Genomic DNA, 21,471 nt, shown 5'->3' with positions numbered 1-21,471 from the left:
TTTTTGAACGACGAATGCAGACTACTGCCACCTGCTGGTATGGAGATTTATTTCCTCACACGCAGGCATAAAACGTACGTGCTAGTTGGCCGTTGGGTGTAGTCTTTGCGGTGTGTTCAAGAGCAACTTTTCGGACCAGACGCAGGCAACGTGAGGCGACACCACAGTCGGCTTTTGTCGCCGCTAGTTCTTTGATGTTGGTTTGGTGTGTCTGGGCCTTTAGCTGTTCCCCCATGTAAGTTTTTTTTCTTCTAGGGAATGCTCACCCTATGAAAGAGTGTTTGTTAGTTAATGACACTGTTTGTTTTCTTTAACATGTCACTGGTTAATTTTCAAGTTAAACTATGAATGAACATGACCATTATTTTTTATTGTTTATGAGTTTACATCTATTACACTACTCTACAATTTGATTAGTATTGCCCCAAAATGTGAGTGTTTGCTCTCTTGTGCATTGTAAGATGATTAAATGCAAAACTATGAATGAACATGACTGATTTTTTAAGTGTAATGTTTTGGTTTTTATTCCAGAAAACACACTGAAAGTGATCGTCTGTTTTAAAATAAACCTTTAGAATATACATCTAACAACTGCTTTTCCTGTCTTACAGATCATCATGCACAAAAAAGTTGTGTTTTCCTGGAAAAGTTCAGGTTTTGTTCTGTTTTGTTCTAATGAGGCCAGGTTGATAAAAAAGAACCTGTCTCTGCAGGACAAGTCAGCACCAGTGGAGGAGCTTGTGAGACAGAACGCTCTGAGTGTGGTTCATCAGAGAGGAGGTGATGCTTCAGACAGGAGAGAGGTTATGGGGTAATACATCCTGCAGTTCGGCAAATTCAAGGGGAAGTCCTTTCGATGGCTCCTTGAAAATGACAGGGTACACCATCTACCTGATAAAAAACCTCGAGCAGGAAGAGGCTGCAGGTTTTCTTGTGGCAGAGGGATCCAGCAAGGACAGCTTGTTGTCCTTTGTAAGTTATTCCCACAGCTTTGAAGAAATCCAGTCTCTTCTAGCTGCGTCCAAAACTCCAACTGCACCAGCAGCCTCATCAGAGGATGACCAGCTAGTTGGTTTTTGGCTCTCGTGCCAAGAGTACCTGGTGTGAGATTTGGGACAGCAAGGCTGATGCTTATGCTTCCTTCATAATGAGGAAATCATGTGTCCCAGGTACACAGATGCACAAACTGCAGCTATACCTAATAAAGAAGCAACATTCCACCTATTCAACCATTGTGCCCATGCGTGCCTCAAGTGCCAAACTGTGCCCATGGGTCAGAATTTATACCATTTTCTTCTTAACTTGAATGCTTTAAGTCTTTAAAGTCTCTTGTGTTCACATTATATAGCACAATCGTACATTTACAGCAGAAGTACAGTACTGTGAAAGAATGTGTTTTAGGACACAGTCATACTTTCTGCAACACTGAGAAGGATAAAGATGAGGAGCTGGAGAGTGTGCGATGCTCAGTATCACCCCCTCCAAACTACAGGAGCAGTGCTGTAAGTGCGCTATTTTGATCCGTCTACATGCTTTAAATTGACCGTTACTCAGTTTGTTTTGTATTAAATGTTTTATAAACATGCTATACATTTTAACGCTTTGTGTTACCACTAGCTGCAACACCATCATCATTCACTGCTGTTCTAGGACAGTCAACAGAAGCAGTAAAAGGTTTTTGCACTGAAAGTTCAGCACTGAGATTTGAGATGAATTGTCCTCCAGAACTGAACATTGATTTTCTTCTATATTGTGTTCTTCATGTTGCATTAACAATACGTTTGCTGTTGGCAATATACTAACAGTCCTAAGGACTATGAATTGATCACCACTATGATGAACCGACAACCACATCCAGGGTGAGTACCCACTTTTGTTGTTAAATGTTTTGTCGGTTGCGCTTTATTTTTACAGTTTGTATAATTGCACTGTACTTACCCTAGAAAGTACTGAGTGATATTAAGTAACTACATGTACTTTATATGGGTTAGGTTCAGGGTTAGTGCTTAATTTATACAGTTATTGTATTTTCATAGTACTTGTAGAACAGGACTGTAAAATAAAGTGCAACTATTGCAACTATACCTTCTAACACAATTGCATGTTCTTGCATCACGGCCACCAGCTTCTCTTGTTTTGGTTTGTAATGATTGTAACACTCTTTGAGTGAGCATAATGAACCATTTGTATTTATATGTCCAAGACAAGCAGGCAACTTAGAGTGAGGTATATTTGTACATTTACTAACATCAACATATTGCAAATCCTGAAATGGCTAAAAAGAGTTTGTGTTGCAGTACCATCTTCTGCCCTCTCCAAACCTCCTGCCGACACCAAAAGTGAACTGTTGCCAGTTGAGGGTAAATGAAGTAGAAGTCTGACCACCAGTTCAAACGTATATTGCTTGTTGTGCTTGTTTGTAAGTTTTGTCTTTCCTGTCTCTTAGCCCCAGCCTTGCCAGCTCTGAAGACACATGTGCCCCTTCCTAAAGAGCTGATGTTTCTTGTGCAAGAGCAAGCAGTTTCTGAGCAATCAGAGAGGACCATCTCAACTCCAGGTAATTTATTTGAATTTATTTTCACCAATGGACCTGTTTTTGTCCATCACATGTATCCATCACATGCATTTAATGAATTTATAACATACTATATAATATAATATACTCTGTTGTTACCCAATTTCAGGAGACAGCAGCATCACAGAGAGTTCTCATGCATGCAGGGCACTTACTTTTGAGATATGTGGCATAGAAGGTAAGGGTGTAGTGCATGTGAACTTGACAAATGTAGAAATAATCATGATGCTTTATTTGAAACTAATATTAGATATATCCAGTTTTTCAGAGTCTTCAGGGACCACCTCCCATATAGCTGAGGCATCAAACAGTAAGATGATTGCTTTACACAGCTTCACAATTAAATAAATTATTAGTGTATTTTTGTTTGTAGCTGTTTTTTTTTTTTCATTGTCTTTTTCATCTGGAATGGTAAAGAGACCACCCACAGTGGCTGGATAAGCTCCCAAAGGATTTACAAACGTACTGCCAGCGAATCTCACGTACAAGAAATCTATCTGTAAATCTTTATTGGATGAACTGCACCATACTGGTAAATCACCTACGGAAATGGCCAACCAGGTGATGGAAATGATGCACCTAAAATATGAGTGTGCACACCTGTCCTACCTCCTCAGTTGCCAGAATGTACTGGATGCTGAGGCTGGAAGATACGGACAAGGAAGCATCACAGTATACCTAAGAAAGGAGACCCAGCCTGCTCCCTTTGGTGAGTACAATGATCCCAATGGTTGGAATGGAATGCTGTGTCCGCCCACTACCTCACTGACTGCCTCCTGTATGAGTACCAGTGCCAGGAGGCAGCCATTAAAAAGCTCCTACAGGGAACATTTGGACAGGCTTTCCGTTCAGACCACATCAGGAAGGTGGCCAGGAAGGTTACATTCGCGTCTGGCACTATGTCATCCCGTGCCATCATGAATGAAAACTGGATGATTTTATCACGGGTGATGGTGCAGTCTGAGACTGAAGTCATTGGAACCCATGTACCAGGGGCTAATAAACTGGTACAGGATGGCAGGAGTGGAGAAGGCACAGTACCAGTGGGTAGACAGGTGAGGAATGACTGAGAATGCACATAAAAGATTATTACATCTTGACTTTATGTATTGATTAATGCAACACTAACATTCATAAGAATGCTTATTGTGTTCATTTCCAGGGATTGCTATGCAGCATTCAGAGCACCAGAATCTCAAGCAGGGGAATACCAGAACTGGGATGCATGGCGGACTACGGATGCCATTATTGCTGAGGCCACTGCTGGAGACTTAATAAACACCTGTGCATCAAGATCCCAGTTCAATCTGAGCATCACCATAAAGCTGGACCTTTTCCACTGTATGAGGCGGTTTGTTAGTGCGTTTCTGAACATCATGCCCTTTACAGTTCCTTCTCCCATTTCTTGTCTGTGGCATTTTGTGTGGTGGATCAGGAGGATCTGTTGAAGCTCAAGAATGCATACACATTTTGCAGGATTCTGCCTGCTAACCCCACAAAGCACCACATTCGAGAGCACAGTAGAATAAAGATCCCACAGCCTGGAGAACTTCTGAAAAGTGTTGAGGGAGTTATACATCACTTTTACTTGGCAGCAGATCCTAATGGTGTTCCCCTGTACAAGCACTCCATGCTGAAGACGTGGCTCATTCAGCGTGTTCACATCCTGCGAGGCTGTCTAAGTGATCCTGAGCTGGCAGGTGAGACCCTGTATAGACATGGCGGAACAATACAGCTTAACCACATCCAGGGAGAGGGGGCGAAAGTTCTTGTTTGGATCCCTATAAGAGGTACATCACATCAGGAGGGCTACCACTTCCACATTTTGTGGTGCCTCTGCTGAATTTCAATCAGGGCCAGGTAAAAAAAATGTAATAGTTACACAGTCATTTACAAAACACTGTTAGTGTTCATTATGCAGATGGTAAAGACTGATTGTCTTTTTCCTGTGTCTCTGGGTATAGAAACCACATTCACACCACCTCTGCCCCTGCTGGCCTCACCAGCGAGTACCCGTACTGGACATGTGAAGACTGGTGGGAAAGTGTTTGTTCTGGATTACAAACATTGGACATCCCCTATGAAGCAAGCCATTGACAGCTTGTTTAATAAACACCATGGGCAGAAAGACATGCTCAAGCTTGTGGATCAGGAGTACGCAGCTATGGTTCACAACTCGTGTACTGACTCCAACAGACTGCTCCATCCAACCACAAGACTCCACATTTCCCAGTATGACAAGCACTTGGCCAAACTGCTAAACACCAGATCTTCATTAAACACAGGCGCAGAAAAACTTCCGGAAACACAGAAACTCTGGTACTCACTGACAGAGGGGAGTGATACTACCAGTGTGCCGGTGGTAACAATGTCCCTGGCGTTTGTAACCCCACTTGCACCTGCTCTGCCCGTACCTATGACCCATGAAACTATTGAGAGAATCGTCGAGGACATCATGGAGAGACAGCAACAGCCACAGCAGCAGAAAAAGCAGACGAAAACTTGCCTTGCCTGTGGGCAGCCAAAGTCTCGGTATGAGTCTGATGATTCTTCAGTCCACTTTTTTTTTTTTTTATCAGCAAGGTCCTGTCTGGTACTTTTACTGCTCCACAAAGGTTTTTAAAGCCACAATGCAGAAGGACTAACAAACCCCAGAATGCAATTTCAAGATTTTATGGAGACCGTGTTCTATCAGAGGGAGCTTGATGCCAAAAAAATAAAATAAATAAAAATAAAAAAAATGGGTGGAGGAGAAAGGACAGCAAAAGCGGAAAAGGCCTGAATCTCAGCCAGTTGGTCGTGTGTGTAGATTCTGCTAAATGCAAAATACAGCACTTGTTGACAATAAAATATCAACATATGCTGCTATTTTTTTGTGTTATTGTGCATATGAATACATCTTTGAACACTATAAGAATGACTAAAGTAATCCATTAATACAATACATTGGCCACAAAACACATAAAACATTAACATTTAAAAACAGTAATGGAATGTTATATTCATGAATTTTGTTTTATATGCCTGTTTTTGCTTATAAAATCTGCCCAATTCCAGCCTTGATGAAGCACCCCCAGATCATCACCGATCCTCCAGCAAATTTCACAGTGGGTGTGAGACACTGGCTAGAAGGCCTCTCCAGGTCTTTGTCTAACCATTAAGGCCCAAACATACTTCACGCAAGTACGCGAACGCAGACGCACCTTGCTACGCAAGCTCGATTCCACGCATCGTTGAATAGTGAAAACATTTTCGTGATTCGGTTTCATGGTGCCTAAAAAAAACTCTATCGCCCCCTTGTGGTGTGAGGTTTATAACCACCAGAGCAATGCAAGAGCGCACGTAATGTATATACAGCGGGATAACATGAAGGACATGCGTTGGCCAAGTGCTCGCGTCTGTGTTTGCGTACTTGCGTGAAGTATGTTTCGGCCTTTAGACGAACAGGTGGAGGATCGGTGAAGATCTGGGGTTGCCTTAGCAAGGCTGGAATCGGGCAGATTCGTCTTTGTGAAGGATGCATCAATCAAGCCACACACAAGGTTATCCTGGAAGAAAACTTGTTTCGTTCTGCTCTGACAATGTTCCCCAACATTGAATCGTTTTTTCCAGTAAATGCTCCACGCCACACAGCCAGGTCAATCAAGGTGTGGATAGAGGACCACCAGATCAAGACCCTGTCATTGCCAGCCCAATCTCCAGACCTGAACCCCATTGAAAACCTCTGGAAGGTGATCAAGAGAAAGATGGATGGCCACAAGCCATCAAACAAAGCCGAACTGCTTGAATTTTTGCGCCAGGAGTGGCAAAAAGTCACCCAACAGGAATGTGAAAGACTGGTAGATGCATGAAATCTGTGATTGAAAATCAGGGTTATTCCACCAAATATTGATTTCTGAACTCTTCCTAAGTTAAAACATTAGTATTGTGTTGTTTAAAAAGAAATATTAACTTGTTTTCTTTGCATTATTTGAGGTCTGACTACACTGCATTTTTTTTTTTTTTTTTTTTGACCAGTTGTCATTTTCTGCAAATAAATGCTCTAAATGACAATATTTTTTATTTGGAATTTGGGAGAAATGTTGTCAGTAGTTTATAGAATAAAACAAAAATTTTAATTTTACTCAAACACATATTTATAAATGGTAAATCCAGAGAAACTTTTTTTGCAGTGGTCTCTTATTTTTTTTCCAGAGCTGTATATTTTTTCTGTCTTATTGTGTATTTCTATATATACTCATATTTTCTATTCGCTTTTTATTTTTATTCTATTTTTTATTGTCTCTGTCTTGTTGTTTTATTGTCTGTGCACTGGAAGCTTCTATCACCAAGACAAATTACTTGTATGTGTAAGCATATTTGGCAATAAAGCTCATTCTGATTGTTGCCAAAGCTTTGCTGCAGGTTCACCACAACCGGTGAAGAGCTGCAAACTTCTGGCAAACATTTGTGGTGAATCGCATGGTAATTTGCATGTGAAAATAATGAGTGGAAAATTTGTGGCAGGTTTACAGCAAGTTTGTCTGAACTTTAAATTGTTTTTGTAAGGGAGCAGATGAGCAGAGAAAGTAAGTGACAGGGCTTCATTCATGATAGTCTATTGTTGATGTTGTTTCATAATGCACAGCCGCTGGCAGTGACAAAATATTACCAATTTTTCATATTAGACACATATCCCAAGTCCTGATCATTACCATGTTTTTGTACATGTAACAAAAACTTTGTTAGTGACACAGTAATTACAGTGTTACTAAATATTTTCCAGGACATTAAGGTATTTTGATCATTTTCCATGACTGGAAAACTGCACTGCAAAATTCCAGGTTTTCCACGATGCGTGGGCATCGAAAATGTATTTTGTGAAAAGCGCTTTAAAAAAATGACTTGAATTGATAAACTGCCCTGAAAATTGTCCTATTTTGTAAATTAAATGTAACCATTTAAAATCATTTTGTTATTACACACTGCTGTGGACCCTGTTGCTAAATAATAATAATAATAATAAATATAGCCGCAAGCAGCAATCATCGGGGTCCAAGCACTTGTGAAGAAATAAACAATATAATCAGAATTAACAAAAATGATCCAGTGGATGCCAAATAATACAAATTGACAGAACAGATTCTCTCTAACATAAATTTGCTGAAAATTGTGTATAAAAATTTTGAAGCTGTAAAACGCACATAAAGGAATCATAAAATTAATCCATATGACTCCACTGGTTGAATCCATATCTTTTGTAGCAAAATAATTAAAGAGTTATGGCCCAAAATTTGATTTCTGTTTGTTTTATTTGTTTTGTCTGAGTCAAATGAACAAAACCGGGAGACTCTACAATGTTCTGGTGCAGAGATATATGTTTTGTTACTTGGTTGCTAGGGTAACCCCATCTGGTTGCTAGGCACTTACCAAGGTGATTCTCAAAAGGCTCCTTGCTACCCTGAGTCAAATGATTGAAACCGGAAGTCGCTACGATGTTCTGGTGCAGAGATATGTGATTTGTTACTTGGTTGCTAGGGTAACACCATCTGGTTGCTATGCAGTTACCAATGTGATACTCAAAAGGCTCCTTGCTACCCTGAGACAAATAAACAAAACCAAAAGTCTCTATGATGTTCTGGTGCAGATATATGTGATTTGTTACTTGGTTGCTTGGGTAACCCCATCTGGTTGCTAAGCAGTTACGAAGGTGATACTCAAAAAGGCTCCTTGCCACCCTGAGTCAAATGAATAAAGCTGGAAGTCTCTACGATGTTCTGGTGCAGAGATATGTGATTTGTTACTTGGTTGCTAGAGTAAGCCCTTCTGGTTGCTAGTCAGTCACCAAGGTGATACTCAAAAGTGTCCTTGCTACCCTGAGTCAAATGAACAAAACCGGAAGTCTATACGATGTTCTGGTGCAGAGATATGTGATTTGTTACATGGTTGCTAGAGTAACCCCATCTGGTTGCTAGGCAGTTACCAATGTGATACTCAAAAGGCTTCTTGCTACCCTGAGTCAAATGAATGAAGCCAGAAGTCTCTATGATGTTCTAGTGAAGAGATATGTGATTTGTTACTTGGTTGCAAGGGTAACCCCATCTGGTTTTTACACAGTTACCAAGGTGATCCTCAAAAGGCTCCTTGCTACCCTGAGTCCAATGAACGAAACCAGAAGTCTCTACGACATTCTGATCCTGAGATCCCCATCTAAGCATTTTGAATGGAAGTCAATGAAGTGTGGTTGCTAGGGTGCTCTAAATGGTTGCTAGGGTGTGGCTAAGTAGTTTCCATGATGATACCTGAAGTCTGATTGCTCATCCAAGTTAAACAAGCCAATTATCATGTCTGTAGTCCATTCTGATCCAAAGATAACACTCTCAGCCATTTTTAATGGAAGTCAATAGGGCTAGTTGATCGGGTGCTCTAAATGGTTGCTAGGGCGTGGCTAGCCAGTGACCAGAGATATCCTTATTGGGTGATTATTAACCTGACTCAAAAGATCCAATCCCCAATGTCTACAAAATTCTGTTCTGAAGATATATTTCTGAGCCATTTTGAATGGAAATCTATGGGTGTGGTTGCTAGGGTGCTGTAAATGGTTGCTAGGGCGTGGCTATGCCATTTCCAAGATGATCCTTAGCCCGAGTGAAATGAGCCTGCCCCTATGTCTCTACGACATTCTGATTGAGAGGTATGATCCCACAAAATTCATTGTCTTGTCATAGTAGGAAAAAAACAATTGTTTTCATGGGCAAGAGCCTTGCCATAGTATGCCTATGGGGCATTATTGGGCTGGTTTTAAGGAAGCATTTTACAGTTTTCGGACGCAGCCATATAGAAATGTCACGAAACAGAAATGGGGATAATGGAAAAATAAACACATAAAATAATTCCAGACATATGTAAACATATCCCTGAAACAATGTGATAGTTAATCATGTCTGGCAACTTGACAAATATGTTTTCAATATTTTTAGGATATGTAAAAATTAAGGTGACATTTGATTATCTATAATAATTTTGGAAATCACAGATTTATTTTCAAACTAATATTATAAAAGTCAGAAGACATTGTCAGTGTACCATATTTCTTCAAATAAATGTATATGCATTCATACACTTATGAAAGCCTTAGACTTAAAAGGATTTCTTATCATGTGGCTCCCTCTGGTGGACAAAAAATATGATTACAGCTTTCATTTCATTAGTATTACAGCTTTTCATTGAAATGGCTGATTATTTAAAATTTGCTGTTAGCTTCCTGTTCATCATAAATCCATGAAATTTAGTATGATTCCTCAGAATGTCCTGTTTTCCATATTTACACAGTTTTGTGAAGTTTGGCATTTGTGCACACAAGATACAGGAATATTAGTCATAATGGGCCACACTAGTCAAATATATTGGATTGTATCTTCTAGACGATTTAATGGATCAAAATTCTTTTGATAACTTTTTGCCTGCATGGTCTAGTGCTGACCTGGGCCAAGTTTGGTGAAGATCTGATTAACGCCTTAGGAGGAGTTCGAAAAAGTAGGGTTTTCAGTAAATTAGGATGACAGAAACATTTTATAAAATGAAATAAAACTGAGATATACATTTTGTAGGCATTGACGCAAGGATTTAGAGATAAAAAGCATTTTGATTTTAATGTGCTCGGATGCGGAGTAATTAGAAAAAATTTAAATGTTTTTGTTATAGCGCCACCTTATGGCCGATTCTCACAAAAGTTGGTAAACAGCCTCATTCTGACACTGTGTATGAATATCTCAAGTTTCATAATGGCCAGCCATTCAGATTTGATGTTATTAGATGTTGAAATTTGATTGGCTGCTGGCGGCCATGTTTGTTGATTTTTCCAAATGATACTTGAGTGATATGTTAGCCTTTGGGCCATAGAAGATTCAAACCAATTTTCAACATCATTGATCATACAGCTGCGGAGTTATGAGTGTTTGTCCAGTTTTAGCGCCCCTATTGGTGGAATTTGATGTGACTTGGTGTGCAGCCTCAGAATGTCGTGTTGTCTATGTGTATCAAGTTTCGCTACGTTTGGCCTTTATTTTAGTAGATATAGGTCAATTTCGATTACATGGACGATGCCTGACCAGTTCGTTGGCTTATATCTTCGTAACGCTTTGACGAAATACAATTCTTTTGGTAACTTTTTGTAAGAAGGTTCCATAGATGATGCATACCAAATTTCGTGCGAATCGGACATACGGCCTTGGAGGAGTTTGAAAAAGTAAATTTTCCTGAAAATTCAAAATGGCAGAAACATTTTATAGACGGAAATGAAATTTTTGAATTTTGAATTTAGAATTTTGATTCTAGCCCTTACGGTTCCAAAGTTATGAATACAAATGCAAAGGTGCTTATTATAGCGCCACCTAGTGTCTGACGGTTTGGTGTGTGGGTGCCTGAGTAGTGGGGGGGATTTGGAACCATCCTGCCAAGTTTGGAATCTCTATGACTTACGGTCTCTGATGCCCAGACACTTTTAGGGCAGAAAAAAAAATTATAATAAAAATATAGCCGCAAGCGGCAATCATCGGGATCCAAGCACATGTGAAGAAATAAGCAAAATAATCAGAATTGACAGAAATGATCCAGTGGATGGCAAATAATAGAAATTGACAGAATAGATCCTGCCTAAACTAAATGTGTTGAAAACTGGGAAAAATTTGATTTGTTACTTGGTTGCTAGGGTAACCCCATCTGGTTTTTAGGCAGTTACCAAAGTGATAATCAAAAGGCTCCATGCTATGCTGAGTTAAATGAACGAAACTGGAAATGTCTATGATGTTATGGTGCATTTCTCTAGGATATTCTGATCCAAAGATATCATACTCAGCCATTTTGAATGGAAGTCAATGGGGCTGGTTGCTAGGGTGCTCTAAATGGTTGCTAGGGCATGGCTAAGTAGTTTCCATGATGATACTTTAAGTCTAATTGCTCACCCAAGTAAAACAAGCCAACTGTCATTTCTCTAGGACATTCTGATCCAAAGATATCACTCTCAGCCATTTTTAATGGAAGTCAATAGGGCTGATTGCTAGGGTGCTCTAAATGGTTGCTAGGGCATGGCTAAGTAGTTTCCATGATGATACCTGAAATCTCTTTGCTCACCCAAGTAAAAGAAGCCAACTTTCATTTCTCTAGGACATTCTGATCCAAAAATATCACTCTCAGACATTTTGAATGGAATTCAATGGGGTTTGGTTGCTAGGGTGCTCTAAATGGTTGCTAGGGTGTGGCTAAGTACTTTTGTAGGTGCTACTGGTTGTTTAGATCAGTGTTACTGTCAGAAATAATTAAATTATTTCTTTAGTTATTAATTCATATTTAAATTAAATAATAGAGTCTAACTCATTAAAGCCTCACACGGGGCACCAATTATTATGTTGGTTCTACTGGTTGTTTAGATAAGTTTTACTATCAGAAATAATTAATAATTATTTATTTAGTTATTAATTAATATTTAAATTAAATAATAGAATCTAACTCATTAAAGCCTCATACGGGGCACCAGTAAATGACTCTCGTGAAGAGTACGTCACGCGAGATTTCCGGCCAGAGAATATGGCCGCGAATGTGGGCGGAGAGAAGCCGGTTAATGGCATCTGCCTGTTTACCGCGTGTCTCCGCTTGTACGATAACTTAGGGACAGAGCTGAGCTCTATCACGAAGTTATCTACTAGCCAAAGGTGTGTGCGAGAATGTTTGTGAGGGGTCGCGTGGGTGTGTGGTTAGTACGAGAGAGAATAAAGTGGCGGCACCAAAGCCGGTTTCGGGATCGTGGGAGAGAAAGCAGCTGTTAGTTTATCACTCAGAGACGCGGTGGACGGCTTGTAAAGCATCCCGCGGTCTTTGGTTCTTTAATGGATAAACTCAGTGTGCCGGTCTCACCCGCGATGGTAGAAATAAACAACAGTCCAATGTGGTTGGACTCCAACACAGCAGATCTCATTCGTGATAACAGTACATTACAGTAATACCTTGAGTATTATTAGCAGCAATAAGCGGACTCGGCGGTCCGTAAACTGTACAAGCAATAACCTTGATACACAAGAATAACACACTATAATTTTCTATCTCTGCCCAGACGTAAACCTCTTACTTGAATCGCATGAGGACGCAGGTAGAATGTGTGTTCATCCATCGTTTGACTCCGACTCATTTCCTCGAGGCTCGGGTGATGACGGGAGGCCATTTCCCCGCTCTGTCGGCGGGCGGTACGGCGGGCGGTACAGCTGCTGACTCTCGGCGGGCTGGCGGAGAAATCAGCTATGTCAACTTGGTTGAAGAGGGGAGAGAAATCTTCTTTCTTCACTTCTGCAGGCAAATGGATGAAGATGCGGATTGCTCGGCAGTCTCCTTTGTGTTCCACCGAACACTCTAACGGATCCACAGTAATCTCAACTCGTCCAGCAAGATGGAGATTGTATGGCTACAGTTTCAAGTCGGATGTTACTTCCTTGTGCCACGAGGCTACACCTGAGAGCAGCGATGAGCTGTGTCTACACACGGCAAGCAAAGTTGCTGTAAGCAATGCCCAGATGGATCTCAGAGGTATTTCTACTCCTGATGACGTCATGGTTGAGGGGCGTTCTGTCGTGTGCCTCATCCAATAGGAGTTGAGAGTTCGATCCTTTAGTGAGCAAGGCTTCATGGGATTTGTAGTCTGTTTTGGACTCCCTTTGTTTGATTTTGGCACGGTTTTTATCAGTAAGATTTATGACTTTGTTTGTGGGCCTCAGTCAGGCTTTTTACGACTGTGTTAGGCCTACCTTTGTCTTATAGCTGAATACATGAGGCCCAACACTTTCCATGATGATCATTAAGGGATGTAGAAATGAGATGTGAGGAATCTGTTGTCACGGTGAGTCCGCTGAGTTGTTTTTGTTTGTCATCACGTTCTCTGTTGAGTTCATATGTCGCTGACTCGCGTAATCTGCGTTGCCATGGAAGCCGTAATTGTTTCCATAGTAATGCTGATCATGCCAGCCTGCTGCCAAAGAGCAGCACCTGATCGCCATTAGTTCCCTGGCTATATCTACCTCCCTCATATCAACATGGAATTAGTGCAAAATACAAAAGAGCACTTAAAATGGACTCCAACTAATATTAATAATCCATAGGAACATGAATAAATTCTTGCAAAATACAAGAGCACTTGAACAAGGGGGCCTTGGTAGCTCAGTGGCAAAAGACGCTGGCTACCACCCCTGGAGTTCACCAGCTCGAATCCCAGGGCATGCTGAGTGACTCCAGCCAGGTCCCCTAAGCAACCAAATTGGCCCGGTTGCTAGTGAGAGTAGAGTCACATGGGGTAACCTCCTCGTGGTCGCTATAATGTGGTTCATTCTCGGTGGGGCACGTGGTGAGTTGAGCATAGTTGCCGCAGTGGATGGCAACGCGCTAAACAAGCCACGTGATAAGATGCACAGGTTGACGGTCTCAGAGGCGGAGGCAACTGGGATTCATCCTCTGCCACCCAGACTGAGGCGAATCACTATGCGACCACGAGGACTTAAAAAGCACATTGGGAATTGGGCATTCCGAATTGAGAGAAAAAGGGGAAAGAATCAAACAAAAAAAAAAAGAGCATTTGAACAGACTACAAATACTTTTAATAACAATCCATATGAACATGAGATGAATTCATACAAATAAAACAAACATTCATGTATTAATATAAATAGCTAAATGGAAGTGCATGTTTTTTTTTTCAAAATGTTTTTAAAATGAAAGAAACACGAGCACGGATTTTACACATGTGCAGCTACAAAATAATGAATGAATCACTCTCTGAGACTACTCGTTATTCAGAGTCATATAAAAGATTCATTCAAATTAACGAATCGTTCATGAACGACCCTGTGGCATGGGGGGCGTGGTCATGTGTCGGTCTCCGGGAGAGAGAGAGTGGTAAGGCTCGACACCTGGCTCATAATTATCTCTCATTATAGTGATGGCGGAGGGAGACTTAAAAGGCACGCCAGAGCATCAGAGAAGAGAGAGAGTGACCTTAAGCACAACAGCCAGAGCGTCTGGGAGTGTGCCACATTTTTTGAACATTGTTTATTTATAACGACGGTTACTGTCATGTGTGTCAGAAAAACTGCCAATTAAAGAACTGACCTTGAACCTGCTTCGTTGTCTCTTGACTCCTCCATTGCCCCGAACTAAGAACATTTTCACAGACCCGTCACTAGGAGCACATTATAAATTAATATCACTTAAACGTGATGTAGTAATTTGACACTGATGGTACTCCACTACTTGTTGAAAAAGCTGCACAACTTTAAGAGTATAGACGCGTCACACTACTACTGCACCCACAGTATTAACTTAACTGCTTCGTATTCTTACCTGTACTCTCACAAGTGATGGAAGTCCCACGAAGTCACGAATTGAAGACGATCCAACTTCATGTGGCTCTTCAGTGGCCTTCCCCATACTCGACAGCCCAAAGTCCTTTTTGCTTAATAACTTACAACGAGCTCTATGTACATTGCTCGAGTCCGGCAAGAGCCAACCATAATAAAGTGTCAATGTCCAGCTATGCTGGATTGAATTTACACTGACCAGACATGATATTTATCTAAACCATGACTATTACTAAGGTTCAAATTAGCCGATTAACAAAAATGAGCACACAAAATCAACTGAATCTGAGCGTGAAAATGTCACTAAATTTTATAAAATTCATCCACCGCAGTGGTAGTTGTAAAAGGGTGGGGAGGGGGACTCCACTGTTAACACTAATCAGTGCTGCCAACTAGTTTCAATGGAAAGTAGCTAAAGCCTGATCGAAAAGTCGCTAAATGTCGCTAGATGACGTCATACGCTAATTAGCATATTCGTGACGTATCATTTGCATTTTGCCTAGTGTCCGCCCTTTACATGTGTTTGCTTCTCTGTGCTTACCGTACATACTGTAATACCCTATTAATTCCCTATATCTATCAATCACTCAGAGAGAAAGTTAGAAGCGACAGAAACTTTCTTATCTTTTCTCTCACACGGCACTCAGCCATAACAAACCACTATGTGCATATTTACAAAAATTCATTATTTTATTGTCAAAGTAAGTGTCTGAATTCAGAGAGTTCAGAAACAGGAATGAACAACTGTCTAAAATCTCTTGTGATTAAGTGCATGAAAAGAATAAAAATAAATGGTCAAATTAAACTCTTTAAATTTAAAACAAAAGGGATCAAACAATACAGATTCGTGATTGGTCCTTGACAACGCTGTTTGCACATGCGCAGCTCATTCACGTCTGTGTCAGCTGCCATGCGGTCAACTGATTGTGCTGCTCCGCCTTCTCGCCTGCTCACCTCTCTCTCTGTCAGTCTCACTGAACAGAGTAGATGCAGACAGAGCTGTGTCTCCGAGTCTGGGCAGGAAAGCAAGACCACGCACTCGCAGGGCAGTACTGGTGACTTTCTTCTACGGAAGGTAGGTAAGGGTTGTCCAAAAAGTAGCTAGATTTGTTGCTGGGCGCTTTTTTGAATAAAAGTCGCTAAAGAGGTCTGAAAAGTCACTAAATCTAGCGACAAAGTCACTAAGTTGACAACACTGACACTAATTCAAGGTTGAAGGCAGCTCTCCTGTCAGTCACACAGCCCTTCCAATCAAGGGTAGTTTCTGTCCTGCCTGCGGGAATATTACAAATATCATATAGACTTCAATGACTGTTTTATAATTTGTACAAATCGCATACACATTCCATTTTTAATTTCTAACACTTTTAAGCACTTTTCCACAAAACAAGCCGATTTTCCAGGTTTTCTAGACCTTAAATTTCGAAAAGCTAAATTCAAGCACTTTAAGGACCTTGTGCGAACCCTGTTATAACCTTTCTTCACTAAGCAGATGCTTTTATCCAAATCAGCTGACAAACAGAAGCTATTCTTCCAAAGGAGATATTAAGAATAAAACAGCTATTAATTTAATTATTTATTTGTCTGATTTACAAGGAGTGGCTGAATAGGGAGTAGTTTCACACACTATTGCACTTGTGTATATGGTTGCGTGACAATAAAAGTGATTTGATTTGATTGGCAAAATATTTCAGTATTATCTGTTAGTACTCTTTGAAGACATTTCTTGTCGTGTGGCTCCCTCTGGTGGACAAAAAGTACAACAGCCTATTTATGTACAATTGCAGCATTATTACAGTTGTAAAAAATAGCTATTTCTTATGTTATAACTCTGCCAAATTGATGAAAATTGGCATGTTACCTCAGAATGTTCTCAGAAAGTTTTGATAAGTTTGAATTTTTCACTCACAAGATACAGGCCAATTAGTAATTTCAGGCCACACCCAAAAACATATTCATTTATATCTTTAAAACGATTTGACATATCAAAATTATTTTGATAACTTTTTGTCAGGAGGGTCTGCAGATGATGTATACCAAGTTTTGTGCGAATAGGACAAACAGCCTAGGACGAGTTCGAAAAAGTATGTTTTTCAAAAAAATCTAAATGGTAGAAAAGATTTCATGTGGAAATAAAAATCAATGTGATCATATCCTTTAAGGGCACTAACGGATTTTGAGAAACAAAAAACAAAACAAAAAAAACATATTCTAGCCTATACAGTTCCAAAATTATTAGCAAAAACGAAAATTAGCTTACTATAGCACCACCATGTGGCCGATTCTCACAAAATTTAATATACAGCAACCTGTAGAGACCCTCCTTGTGTATAATAAGTTTCAGGACCATCAGCCATTCACAATTCAAGTTATTACATGCTGAATTTTGATTGGCTGCTTGCGGACATTTTTGTTAATTTGTCGAATCGATTTTTTAAGAATATGTTATTATTTGAATCAAAGAAGATCCATATTTAATTTTAATGTTGTCGCTCAGATTTAAAGTTATCACAGTTTTTTAGTTGTAGTGCCCCCTAGGGGCGGAATTGTACAAAACTTTGCTGACATCTTCTAAACGTCCTGTTAACTATGTGCCCCAAGATTGGTTACGTTTGGAGTTTGAGTTGATTAGATATTGATCAATTACTCAAATCGCGTTTAACCGAAGGAATTATATCGTTAATATCTTTGGAAAGATTTTACATATCGAAATTCTTTTGAATTTCATGCCGATCGGACTAATGGCCCAGGAGGAGTTCGAAAAAGTATGTTTTTCAAAAATTAAATCAGAGATATACATTTTGTAGGGCTTGACTCAAGGAATCAGAGGAAATTTGATTCTAGCCCTTATGGTTCCAAAGTTATGAACACAAATGCAAAGGTGCTTATTATAGCGCCACCTAGTGTCTGACAGGTGGGTGCCTGAGAAGTGGGAGTGATTTGGAACCATCCTGCCAAGTTTGGAATCTCTACGACTTACGGTCTCTGACGCCCAGACACTTTTAGGGCAGAAAAAAATATATAATAAGAAAAATAAATATAGCTGCGAGCAGCAATTAACGGGGTTCAAGCGGTTTAAGGCCTTTAAGCACATGCGTAAAAAGGTATTACGTTTAGCAAGCATGTAACCACCTAGATCATAGATGGAATAGACCATTTACAGCCAATACAGGCAATTTACTAAGGAAATACAGTGGTCCGATCTCCATAAAAGTCTGCATGCTTGTTTAGAATCATATGTTGCATGCGCTCACCTAATTTCGTTAAGTTCTGAGTTTGTTTAGGAATTATGGGCTTATTTGTACACTTGACCATGCCCATTTTCTAAATTACACTGTTATAGCTACCCAAAGGGTAAAGTTCAACCTTTTTTTTTTATAATTATTGACCTAGAGAGTCCAGAGAATTGTACTGCATTAGTTTTATTGAGGTTGAGCGAAAAACCTAGGACTAGTTCACAAAAGTATGTTTTTTATATAATCGTGAATATTTAATGAACAATTTGATTGACAGCAGTGGTTATTGAGGCAAAGCTGTTCAGTATGAGGAGATCTAACAAATGATATGAATTATAGCTGTGTCCCAATTCAGAGGCTGCATCCTTCAAAGGTCACATTCGAAGGCCGATTGCGTCACTGCTGCGCGACAAAGGCTGTCCCAATTCAAAGGCTCCTTCAAATGCGGCCTCCAAATGCATCCTTCATTTCCCATGAAATGAAGGATACAACAGATGGATCCTTCGCGGCCTTGCCTACACCAGAATTCATTGCGCGCCAGTGACGACAGGATTTTTTTTAGAGAAATTGCAGAATTACACTGTAAACGTAAGTATTGGGTTTCAACTTACTCAAATATCTAATGATACAAATGTAAAAAAAAAAAAAAAACCTTTAAAGTGGTTCAAATATTGACTTACATCTTACTAAGAGGCAATTATATATAGTTTATACTCTTTATTATATACAGAAATGGACCATGGTGAAAATATTTAGACAGTTTGTGAACCCTGTTTTGTTTTCAGACAGTTTAATATAACTTTCAAAAAAGTCCAGTACAAACGTTACAGTCAGTCGGCAGCTGTCACAGTTGTTAGGCGACAAGAACAATCCTCCGTAGGCTAGACTGTCCCAATTAACAATGCTCAGTTCGACCTTCACGGCCTTTGTGTGAAGGTGTGGCCTTTGAAGTCCGAGTCCTTCGAAGGATGCAGCCTTTGAATTAGGACACAGCCACTGTGTGTATGTGTGAAACACCACGTGATTACAGAGGCGTAAAACTCATTAGCGCCATCCATTGGCCGATTTCTTTCAAATTTCTCACAGACCTCTTGGGCCAGAAGTCGAACAGGCCCACCGAGTTTTGTGCCGATCGGCCTCCGTTAACCTTGTCTAATAGGTGCTCAAACTTCATTGGCCGATGGCGACCATGTTTTTTGAGATACGCCAATGTCCTCATGGGCCAAGAGACAAATAGGCATACCAAGTTTAGTTCTGATTGGCCTTATTTAACCTTATATAAAAGATATGCGACTCGTAGACCTTGATGGCAGCTTGGACAAAGACAGTGCATGCAAAATTTCAAGTCAATCAGACCAATGGTTCCATAGTTAGAGCCATTTTTATTTTTTTAATTATTATAGAGCCACCAAGAGGCAAAGGTGTGCAATATGTAATAAAAAGGTGTGACCTCAGCATGAGCCCATACATACCTTTACCAAATTTGGTGATAATACCTCAATCCGTTGAAAATTTATAACCGTTTTAGTAAAATGGACACACCCACTACAAACGTTTTGGCATACCGTTTGATGATAAATCAGAATTTAACTTTGATAACTTTTCATATTGGGACTCTGCTGAATCATTCTGCACTGGTTTGGTTCCGATCAGGCAAATGGCCTAGGACGAGTTCGTTTAGAAATTTTTTTCAAACAATCCAAAATAGCGGGAAAACGAAGGGGCGGAGCAAAATTCTGGTTGGGGATAAAACACTTCGGCATGATGCAAGGAATCAGAGGAAAACATAATTTTGTTTCTAGCCCTTACAGTACAAGATTTATGGCCCAAAATGTGATTTTTGTTTGTTTTGTTTGTGTGTATGTACGCCTGAGTGGTGGGGGGGATTTGGAACCATCCTGCCAAGTTTGGAATCTCTACAACTTACGGTCTCTGACGCCCAGACACTTTTAGGGCAGAAAAAAAATAAATAAGAAGAAAATCAGAACAAATACAATAGGGTTCCTGCACCTTCGGTGCTTGGACCCCTAAATAAAAAGAAAATCGGAACAAATACCATAGGGTTCTTGCACCTTCGGTGCTTGGACCCCTAAAAATATTACGAAAATCTGAAAAAATACAACAGGGTTCCTGCACCCTCGGTGCTTTGACCCCTAATAAAACACTCAAATCAATGCAACATGTATCTAATAAAGCAATAAGCCCAGTGAAGCCGTGTTTTACATTGAATTTAGAACAGCTAAGGGGCATTGTTAGGCACGACGTGGAGCAGAGTTTTTGTACAGTCATGCTTCGCAAGCAGTGGTTGGTGTAGATTGTCTCAGTGCCAGCTGCTTTACAAATCCATGGCAACATAGAACCAAGGAAGTTCACACCCATAGGCTATCTAGTGTACCTAACATTAGGAGAAAGAAAAAATGTTGCCTTGTAACCTGTTGCATTGTAGCTGTTGTCACTTGCCAGCAATGTCTTTTTTTTTTTTTTTTTTTCCTGTTTAGGTCAATTTTGGTTATTGTTTTAAAATCAATAGCCAGATCTTTCTCGGCACACCAATTCTGAAAACAGCGAACAGACCACATAGTCTGTTTAACGGTCCCAGCTTCATTTCTTGACTTTTCCAGCTCTTCAATTCTCATTAATTTCAGAGTGTCTGCTTTGTTTTTTATCTTCTTTCTCTGTCCTGTCCATCTCTTTCCATCATTCATCCACACTTAGACCACCCATTAAGTCAAAGTTTACAACAAAACCTGTCATTTTGAAACAATTTCTTTGGCGCAGTAATACTGAATTGCTTTACAGAATCACAAACGGCAGTTGCGCAGTAATACTGATGTAATGCGGTCACAGGTGTATGTTTGTTGAGTAATTTACAACTGCTTCGAACGCGGCTCAACCAATCAGAATCAAGGACCGGAACTATCCATTTTATAAACCATATTTTACCCAGTAGTTTTAAAGAAACAGTTCACCTAAAAATGAAGTCATACAGGTGTAAAAAAAAATATGAAGGTGAGTAAATTATGAGGAAGTTTTCATTTTGGGGGGAACTACCCCTTTAAGGATAAGACTTACTGAGGTCGCATACACTACCGGTCAAAAGTTTTGAAACACTTGACTGAAATGTTTCTCGTGATCTTAAAAATCTTTTGATCTGAAGGCATATGCTTAAATGTTTGAGTTTAAATTAGTTTTGTAGACAAAAATATAACTGTGCTACCATATGAATTTATTTCATTATAAAACTAAAATTTAATAAAAATAAAAAATAAAAGTTTTTGAAATTGAT

At 39.9% G+C, this 21,471-nt stretch overlaps 1 long non-coding RNA gene and 1 pseudogene across 4 annotated transcripts; one reads left to right on the top strand and one right to left on the bottom strand.

Moving 5' to 3' along the window:
• LOC127414331 (attractin-like protein 1) overlaps window positions 1–21,471 on the bottom strand; it is a 491,512-nt pseudogene that overhangs the window by 451,131 nt on the left and 18,910 nt on the right.
• On the top strand, window positions 46–7,890 carry LOC127414211 (uncharacterized). Of its 4 annotated transcripts, XR_007892762.1 has the most exons (11): window positions 48–235; window positions 612–1,502; window positions 1,618–1,674; window positions 1,806–1,859; window positions 2,298–2,360; window positions 2,447–2,557; window positions 2,685–2,753; window positions 2,836–2,885; window positions 2,993–3,630; window positions 3,738–4,435; window positions 4,540–7,884. It is a non-coding gene; the product is annotated as an uncharacterized LOC127414211 (long non-coding RNA). The 4 variants fall into 4 exon arrangements; XR_007892760.1 differs by having other exon boundaries at window positions 1,618–1,859; XR_007892761.1 differs by having other exon boundaries at window positions 46–235; window positions 612–1,674; window positions 1,806–2,360; window positions 4,540–7,890.

This window comes from Myxocyprinus asiaticus, chromosome 23 (genome assembly GCF_019703515.2).
Source record: "Myxocyprinus asiaticus isolate MX2 ecotype Aquarium Trade chromosome 23, UBuf_Myxa_2, whole genome shotgun sequence".
Lineage (NCBI taxonomy): Eukaryota > Metazoa > Chordata > Actinopteri > Cypriniformes > Catostomidae > Myxocyprinus > Myxocyprinus asiaticus.
The sequence above is the reverse complement of the archived record's forward strand: the minus strand, read 5'-3'. Positions and strand labels throughout refer to the sequence as shown.